The sequence below is a fragment of the Xyrauchen texanus genome, chromosome 25 (genome assembly GCF_025860055.1).
Source record: "Xyrauchen texanus isolate HMW12.3.18 chromosome 25, RBS_HiC_50CHRs, whole genome shotgun sequence".
Lineage (NCBI taxonomy): Eukaryota > Metazoa > Chordata > Actinopteri > Cypriniformes > Catostomidae > Xyrauchen > Xyrauchen texanus.
Genome location: NC_068300.1, coordinates 3,371,464 through 3,382,735, shown reverse-complemented (window position 1 = coordinate 3,382,735; position 11,272 = coordinate 3,371,464).

Genomic DNA, 11,272 nt, shown 5'->3' with positions numbered 1-11,272 from the left:
CCTATCTGCATGTTAACAACCACACCTAACACCCTATCTGCATGTTAACAACCACACCTAACACCCTATCAACATGCTAACAACCAGACCTAACACCCTATCAGCATGTTAACAACCACACCTAACACCCTATCTGCATGTTAACAACCACACCTAACACCCTATCTGCATGTTAACAACCACACCTAACACCCTATCAACATGCTAACAACCAGACCTAACACCCTATCAGCATGTTAACAACCACACCTAACAGCCTATCAGCATGCTAACAACCACACTTAACACCCTATCAGCATGCTAACAACCACTAACACCCTATCAGCATGCTAACAACCACACCTAACACCCTATCTGTATGTTAACAACCACACCTAACACCCTATCTTCATGTTAACAACCACACCTAACACCCTATCAGCATGCTAACAACCACACCTAACACCATATTAGCATGCTAACAACCACACCTAACACCCTATCTGCATGCTAACAACCACACCTAACACTCTATGAACATGCTAACAACCACACCTAACACCCTATCTGCATGTTAACAACCACACCTAACACCCTATCTGCATGTTAACAACCACACCTAACACCCTATGAGCATGCTAACAACCACACCTAACACCCTATTAGCATGCTAACAACCACACCTAACACCCTATCTGCATGCTAACAACCACACCTAACACCCTATGAACATGCTAACAACCACACCTAACACCCTATCAACATGCTAACAACCAGACCTAACACCCTATCAGCATGTTAACAACCACACCTAACACCCTATCTGCATGTTAACAACCACACCTAACACCCTATCTGCATGTTAACAGCCTATCAGCATGCTAACAACCACACTTAACACCCTATCAGCATGCTAACAACCACTAACACCCTATCAGCATGCTAACAACCACACCTAACACCCTATCTGTATGTTAACAACCACACCTAACACCCTATCTTCATGTTAACAACCACACCTAACACCCTATCAGCATGCTAACAACCACACCTAACACCATATTAGCATGCTAACAACCACACCTAACACCCTATCTGCATGCTAACAACCACACCTAACACTCTATGAACATGCTAACAACCACACCTAACACCCTATCTGCATGTTAACAACCACACCTAACACCCTATGAACATGCTAACAACCACACCTAACACCCTATTAGCATGCTAACAACCACACCTAACACCCTATCTGCATGCTAACAACCACACCTAACACCCTATGAACATGCTAACAACCACACCTAACACCCTATCAGCATGCTAACAACCACACAGCACCCTATCTGCATGTTAACAACCACACCTAACACCCTAACAGCATGCTAACAACCACACCTAACACCCTATCTGCATGCTAACAAACACACCTAACACCCAATCAGCATGCTAACAACCACACCTCACACCCAATCAGCATGCTAACAACCACACCTCACACCCTATCAGCATGCTAACAACCACACCTAACACCCTATCAGCATGCTAACAACCACACCTAACACCCTATCAGCATGCTAACAACCACACCTAACACCCAATCAGCATGTTAACAACCACACCTAACACCCAATCAGCATGTTAACAACCACACCTAACACCCAATCAGCATGTTAACAACCACACCTAACACCCAATCAGCATGCTAACAACCACACCTAACACCCAATCAGCATGCTAACAACCACACCTAACACCCTATCAGCATGCTAACAACCACACCTAACACCCTATTAGCATGTTAACAACCACACCTAACACCCAATCAGCATGTTAACAACCACACCTAACACCCAATCAGCATGCTAACAACCACACTTAACACCCTATCAGCATGCTAACAACCACACCTAACACCCTATCAGCATGCTAACAACCACACCTAACACCCTATCAGCATGTTAACAACCACACCTAACACCCTATCAGCATGCTAACAACCACACCTAACACCCAATCAGCATGTTAACAACCACACCTAACACCCAATAAGCATGTTAACAACCACACCTAACACCCTATCAGCATGCTAACAACCACACCTAACACCCTATCAGCATGCTAACAACCACACCTAACACCCAATCAGCATGTTAACAACAACACCTAACACCCAATCAGCATGTTAACAACCACACCTAACACCCAATCAGCATGTTAACAACCACACCTAACACCCAATCAGCATGTTAACAACCACACCTAACACCCAATCAGCATGCTATCAACCACACCTAACACCCAATCAGCATGTTAACAACCACACCTAACACCCTATCAGCATGCTAACAACCACACCTAACACCCTATCAGCATGTTAACAACCACACCTAACACCCTATGAGCATGCTAACAACCACACCTAACACCCTATCACCATGCTAACAACCACACCTGACACCCTATCAGCATGCTAACAACCACACCTAACACCCTATCACCATGCTAACAACCACACCTAACACCCTATGAGCATGCTAACAACCACACCTAACACCCTATGAGCATGCTAACAACCACACCTAACACCCTATCACCATGCTAACAACAACACCTCACACCCTATGAGCATGCTAACAACCACACCACACCCTATCAACAACAAGAACACCCTAGCATCATGGTGGGGAGATTTGCTTGGACAAGCACCGTTGACATTTTATTCAGAAAACGTACAACTCTAGTTTCCTTCATTAAAAGTCTGTAAATGCCACAGAATCCATTTAGAGAACCCAAAAGTCTGCCGAGGCTTGTTCCAACAGTAGCTTAATAACAGCTGCAGAAGTCCACATCCAAACCCAACAAGTCCTGGCTCTTAGTCACTGGGCTGGGACAGGGACCATGCGTCCTCTTCCATAATTAATTCATCATTCCACAGGACTTCCCAAAGGTACCCACAAAAAAGTCTGCATTCCATATATGAAGGGACCTGTATCCCACTGTAGACCAAAAACAGTCAATGATGACAGTACAAAGTAAAAACGTATGTACCTATGGCCAAATGACCAGGACACATTGATCCACAAGAGAAATACCAGATGCTATAACCACATAGAACAGGCCAGCACCACTTACAGAGTTCCCACAATACCTTGGACAAGAAAAGACCTCTCACATGCCCTTACTGTTAACCTACTCTTCAAAAACACCCCAACACACAGGCGTTTTCTAAATGACTCATCACGGTGCAAGAGTACAGCACGTTCCTTCAGGGTACACACGCTTGAGAAATGAGATGGAAAAACCAACGCCGTTCACCATTTCCGAAAGCATGAACAAATTCTGCTAAGTGACTTGATAATGTGTTCAGGGCGCTGACAGTAATCCTCCCTAGGAACAAAAGAGAACATATCTGCAGTGATTTAGACGCTCCTGTGGGTCGTGCAACATCATCTAGAATATGTGTTCAACTAGTATTGGCGTTATCGTCTTCAACACAGCCATTCATTGGAGCATCGGTCGGCGACGTTGATAATCGTAGAGTATTTCGCCAGTGGTGAGCGCAGTGAAGCCGCCACCGTTTTCAGTGATTGCGCAACAAACATTTTGCTGAACAACACACATCCATACTACATAAACGAGTTAAGTTATATTCTAGGCATGCTCCATGTTCGCATTTTTGGTCGAATAGAAATAATTGAATGTTCGTCAAGTATGTTTTAGACCGTCAATCCGCGCATCTGATCACGTGACTCGTGCATCCGCGGAGACTCGCAGCATGTGGAGGCTCATGCTTCTCTCCACGATCCACACACAACTCACCACACGCCCCATTGAGAGCGAGAACCACTAATCATGACCACGAGGAGGTTACCCCATGTGACTCTACCCTCCCTAGCAACCGGCCCAATTTGGTTGCTAAGGAGACTTGCAGCATGTGGAGGCTCATGCTACTCTCCACGATCCACACACAACTCACCACACGCCCCATTGAGAGAACCACTAATCACGACCACAAGGAGGTTACCCCACGTGACTCTACCCTCCCTAGCAACCAGGACAATTTGGTTGCTAAGGAGACTTGCAGCATGTGGAGGCTCATGCTACTCTCCACGATCCACACACAACTCACCACACGCCCCATTGAGAGCGAGAACCACTAATCACGACCACAAGGAGGTTACCCCATGTGACTCTACCCTCCCTAGCAACCGGGCCAATTTGGTTGCTAAGGAGACCTGGCTGGAGTCACTCAGCATGCCCTGAATACAAACTCGCGACTCCATGTATGGTAGTCAGGGTCAATCCTCCCTTGGAGCATCTGTCGGTGACGTTGATAATCGGAGAGTATTTGGCCGATGGTGAGCGCAATGTGTCGCTAACTCAGCGTTCTCAGAGAAGTACTACAGTGCAGTACTATATCGAAACATCGATTTTTACCCAACTCTACGACACATGCCTCCCATCTCTTTTTAATACAGAGGACAATTACAGTGAGAGAGAGACTTTTTTGGCGTCATCGTCTAAAGCACACCCATCCCCTTGGAGCAACGGTTGCCGACGTTGACGATATGACAGTATTTGGCCAAAGGTGAGCACAGTGCTGCCGCTGACGTTTCCAGTGTTCTCAGAGAATTCGTTGCTTTGCACAACATGCGTTTTGCTGAACTAGGCCAATTCAATTCAAGTCGCTTTTTTATTAGTAGAATATTTAAAGCTGAAAGATTACTCGATCAATCCATTACTTTTGCACAACCCTATCGGAGCGCAATGTGCTAACCATTAGAGGTAGACTGATATATCGGTTTTACCCATTAATCTTTGCCGATAGTTGCTTTTTGCACCAAATCTTACGTTTACTAGTTATCATTGGAATTTCGGTTGCACAACAAACGTCTTTTGGACTCTTGTAGCCTCAGTGTTGTTGCCTGTCATAGTAAGGAAAGACTAAGAACTCTTGGATCATTGTATTAATCGATTTTAAAAACTATCGGCCGATAAATCGGTAATTGGTCTTTTTCACCACCTTAATTCGGTGCTTTGCGCAACAGACATTTTGCTGTAAAGCCAAATCTGACGCGTTTAAATGAGTCTAAAGGCATAGCAGTAATGCACAATTATATTGTGTCCAATTTATTCCAAATGTGAATATGTTTATGTAACGCAAATTAAAATATTAGAATATATTTAGGAACACAGTTCTCAAGTTGTTTTGATGCATAGTCAACATAATATATATGTCATGCAACTGCCCCACAGATAAACATTATAATGCCAATTCTACTAATCGAAATGAATAATCGCAATTACAATACCAAAGCAAATTATGATTTTCGGCAAAACCGTGCAGCCTAATCGAAATAGTTTTTTCAGAGTGCAATCGTGTGTTATTGGAGCCGAATCAGGGTGAGCGAGAGGCCTTTTGGCGTTGTCGTCTAAAACACATCCCTCGCTGCATCTGTCGCGCTGTTAATAATCTGCGAGTATTTGGCCGACGTAGCACAGTGTGTCGCTAACCATGTGCAGTCGCTGAAGTCCTCACATCTGCTTCTGATATTGTGTACTTGGTACATTCTGAAGCCTGTTTCTGCTCCTGTTGGTATTCCAGACCTCAATCTACTGCTGTGAATGAGGGAACGTTTGGTCTTGCCGGAAATACAACTGAAACTTTGTATTGAAGCACTTTTCATGTTACCGCCTCCTTAAGATTAATCACCTATGTTGTTTCATAAATATGAATGAAAGTGTCTGCTAAATAAATAAATGTAAATAGCTTGTAAATGTACAGGGAAATATAAATTATCACATACATTAAAAACCTGGGTCAATCCTGTTATACAGTAGCCTACATCAGGAACGCTATAACTTAAAAATAATATAGTCCCAGCTAACAATTTATTGATTCCCAGAATGTTCTGGGAAGGTTAGTTTCTGGGACTATTAGCATGCTAACAACCACACCTAACACCCTATCAGCATGCTAACAACCACACCTAACACCCAATCAGCATGCTAACAACCACACCTAACACCCTATCAGCATGCTAACAACCACACCTAACACCCTATCTGCATGCTAACAACCACACCTAACACCCTATTAGCATGCTAACAACCACACCTAACACCCTATTAGCATGCTAACAACCACACCTAACACCCTATTAGCATGCTAACAACCAACAAGAACACCCTTTCAGCATGCTAACAACCACACCTAACACCCTATCAGCATGCTAACAACCAACAAGGACACCCTATCAGCATGCCAACAACCAACAAAAACACCCTATCAGCATGCCAACAACCATCAAAAACACCCTATTAGCATGCTAACAACCAACAAGAACACCCTTTCAGCATGCTAACAACCACACCTAACACCCTATCAGCATGCTAACAACCAACAAGGACACCCTATCAGCATGCTAACAACCACACCTAACACCCTATCAGCATGCTAACAACCAACAAGAACACCCTATCAGCATGCTAACAACCAACAAGAACACCCTATCAGCATGCTAACAACCACACCTATCACTCTATCAGCATGCTAAAAACCACACCTAACACCCTATCAGCATGCTAACAACCACACCTAACACCCTATCAGCATGCTAACAACCACACCTAACAACCTATCAACATGCTAACAACAACACCTAACACCCTATCAGCATGCTAACAACCACACCTAACACCCTATCAGCATGCTAACAACCACACCTAACACCCTATCAGCATGCTAACAACCACACAACACCCTATCAGCATGCTAACAACCACACCTAACACCCTATCAGCATGCTAACAACCACACCTAACACCCAATCAGCATGCTAACAACCACACCTAACACCCTATCAGCATGCTAACAACCACACCTAACACCCTATTAGCATGCTAACAACCAACAAGGACACCCTATCAGCATGCTAACAACCAACAAGAACACCCTATCAGCATGCTAACAACCACACCTAACACCCTATCAGCGTGTTAACAACCACACCTAACACTCAATCAGCATGCTAACAGCCACACCTAACAACCAATCAGCATGCTAACAACCACATCTAACACCCTTTGAGCATGCTAACAACCACACCTAACACCCAATCAGCATGCTAACAACCACACCTAACACCCAATCAATATGCTAACAACGACACCTAACACCATATTAGCATGCTAACAACCACACCTAACACCCAATCAGCATGCTAACAACCACACCTGACACCCCATTAGCATGCTAACAACCACAACTAACACCCTATCAGCATGCTAACAACCACACCTAACACCCTATCAGCATGCTAACAGCCACACCTAACAACCAATCAGCATGCTAACAACCACATCTAACACCCTTTGAGCATGCTAACAACCACACCTAACACCCTTTGAGCATGCTAACAACCACACCTAACACCCAATCAATATGCTAACAACGACACCTAACACCATATTAGAATGCTAACAACCACACCTAACACCCAATCAGCATGCTAACAACCACACCTGACACCCCATTAGCATGCTAACAACCACAACTAACAATCTATCAGCATGCTAACAACCACACCTAACACCCTATCAGCGTGCTAACAACCACACCACCCTATCAGCATGCTAACAACCACACCTAACACCCTATCAGCGTGTTAACAACCACACCTAACACCCTATCAGCATGCTAACAACCACACCTAACACCCTATCAGCGTGCTAATAACCACACCTAACACCCTATCAGCATGCTAACAACCACACCTAACACCCTATCAGCATGCTAACAACCACACCTAACACCCTATCAGCATGCTAACAACCACTAACACCCTATGAGCATGCCAACAACCACACCTAACACCCTATGAGCATGCTAACAACCACACCTAACACCCTATGAGCATGCTAACAACCACACCTAACACCCTATCAGCATGCTAACAACCACTAACACCCTATGAGCATGCTAACAACCACACCTAACACCCAGTCAGCATGTTAACAACCACTAACACCCTATGAGCATGCTAACAACCACACCTAACACCCTATCAGCATGCTAACAACCACACCTCACACCCAATCAGCATGCTAACAACCACACCTAACACCCAATCAGCATGCTAACAACCACACCTCACACCCTATCACCATGCTAACAACCACACCTAACACCCAATCAGCATGCTAACAACCACACCTCACACCCTACCACCATGCTAACAACCACACCTAACACCCAATCAGCATGCTAACAACCACACCTAACACCCAATCAGCATGCTAACAACCACACCTAACACCCTATCAGCATGCTAACAACCACACCTAACACCCAATCAGCATGCTAACAACCACACCTGACACCCCATTAGCATGCTAACAACCACAACTAACACCCTATCAGCATGCTAACAACCACACCTAACACCCTATCAGCGTGCTAACAACCACACCACCCTATCAGCATGCTAACAACCACACCTAACACCCTATCAGCGTGTTAACAACCACACCTAACACCCTATCAGCATGCTAACAACCACACCTAACACCCTATCAGCGTGCTAATAACCACACCTAACACCCTATCAGCATGCTAACAACCACACCTAACACCCTATCAGCATGCTAACAACCACACCTAACACCCTATCAGCATGCTAACAACCACTAACACCCTATGAGCATGCCAACAACCACACCTAACACCCTATGAGCATGCTAACAACCACACCTAACACCCTATGAGCATGCTAACAACCACACCTAACACCCTATCAGCATGCTAACAACCACTAACACCCTATGAGCATGCTAACAACCACACCTAACACCCAGTCAGCATGTTAACAACCACTAACACCCTATGAGCATGCTAACAACCACACCTAACACCCTATCAGCATGCTAACAACCACACCTCACACCCAATCGGCATGCTAACAACCACACCTAACACCCAATCAGCATGCTAACAACCACACCTCACACCCTATCACCATGCTAACAACCACACCTAACACCCAATCAGCATGCTAACAACCACACCTCACACCCTACCACCATGCTAACAACCACACCTAACACCCAATCAGCATGCTAACAACCACACCTAACACCCAATCAGCATGCTAACAACCACACCTAACACCCTATCAGCATGCTAACAACCACACCTCACACCCTATCAGCATGCTAACAACCACACCTCACACCCTATCACCATGCTAACAACCACACCTAACACCCTATCAGCATGCTAACAACCACACCTAACACCCTATCAGCATGCTAACAACCACTAACACCCTATGAGCATGCCAACAACCACACCTAACACCCTATGAGCATGCTAACAACCACACCTAACACCCTATGAGCATGCTAACAACCACACCTAACACCCTATCAGCATGCTAACAACCACTAACACCCTATGAGCATGCTAACAACCACACCTAACACCCAGTCAGCATGTTAACAACCACTAACACCCTATGAGCATGCTAACAACCACACCTAACACCCTATCAGCATGCTAACAACCACACCTCACACCCAATCAGCATGCTAACAACCACACCTAACACCCAATCAGCATGCTAACAACCACACCTCACACCCTATCACCATGCTAACAACCACACCTAACACCCAATCAGCATGCTAACAACCACACCTCACACCCTACCACCATGCTAACAACCACACCTAACACCCAATCAGCATGCTAACAACCACACCTAACACCCAATCAGCATGCTAACAACCACACCTAACACCCTATCAGCATGCTAACAACCACACCTCACACCCTATCAGCATGCTAACAACCACACCTCACACCCTATCACCATGCTAACAACCACACCTAACACCCTATCAGCATGCTAACAACCACACCTCACACCCTATCACCATGCTAACAACCACACCTAACACCCTATCACCATGCTAACAACCACACCTAACACCCAATCAGCATGCTAACAACCACACCTAACACCCTATCAGCATGCTAACAACCACACCTCACACCCTATCAGCATGCTAACAACCACACCTCACACCCTATCACCATGCTAACAACCACACCTCACACCCTATCAGCATGCTAACAACCACACCTCACACCCTATCACCATGCTAACAACCACACCTAACACCCTATCAGCATGCTAACAACCATAAAAATAAAACCTAAAAATAACCATTAGAGAGCGTTCTGTATAAGTTCTCTTCAGGTTGTTACAAAAAAACTCCCTGCAATGTTCTGGGAAGGTTAGTTTTTGGTTACAGAGAACATTCCTAGAATGCTATTGTTACCATATGCTAACGTTAGTGGAACGTTCTGTGTTTGCTGGTGTTGTGTTCAAATTTAAGGAAGACCTGTTTCTATAAAAGGGAAAAGCAGACTATCAGAAATATTCTCTGGTGAATTGCAAGAAAACGAAAATAATGGAAATAAATAACTAAAAATGTTAGCCATATTTTGACATGTTGATTATCACCCCAACTTCCGCAATTCCTTCAAACAGGATGCAATGTTTTAGAGTGAGATAAACCAGCTTGAAAATACTGCAAAACATCCCACCAAATATGATCGTCCTGGAGGATGGTATAGTTCAGGAACTGGCTTTTGTTCTTTAAATAGTTATTACAAAACACTAGCATGATGGTAAGTTGTGTATTGAATTTGAGTACATAGAAAAAATATATAACACACCAACTTTACCAACTTTTTTTAAATTCAACATATTAAGACATACTTAATATACACTACTAGGGTTAGCCCTAATAAGTTTGAAATCTACTTTCTATTTTCATTCATTCATCTACTAAGGCTTGTTTTTGTTTTCATCATACAAAATAGTTTTCAAGTGGCCAAAAAGCTGATAACAAATGAAGTATAATCATTCATCCAGCACACTTAACCAATCAACCAGTGCCTGTCCTGGCCAAAAGCCAATCACATGCCCCGTGGCAATGCATTCAGCCAATCACCAGTGTCCCTGTTGTCTACAGCCAATCACAACTATCCCTGCAACACTTTGAGCCAATCTCTAATGTCCTTGGTAGCCTCAGACAATCACAAGCGCCTTGACAACCAATTTAGCCAATCACCAGTGTCCCTGTTGTCTACAGCCAATCCCGTAACATCTCTGCAGCCATTAAGCCTATAACAAGCATCCCTGCAACAGACTGAGCAAATTACTGGTGCCCATTCAGTCTCTAGATACAAACTAATGTCATGCCATTAAGGAAAGTG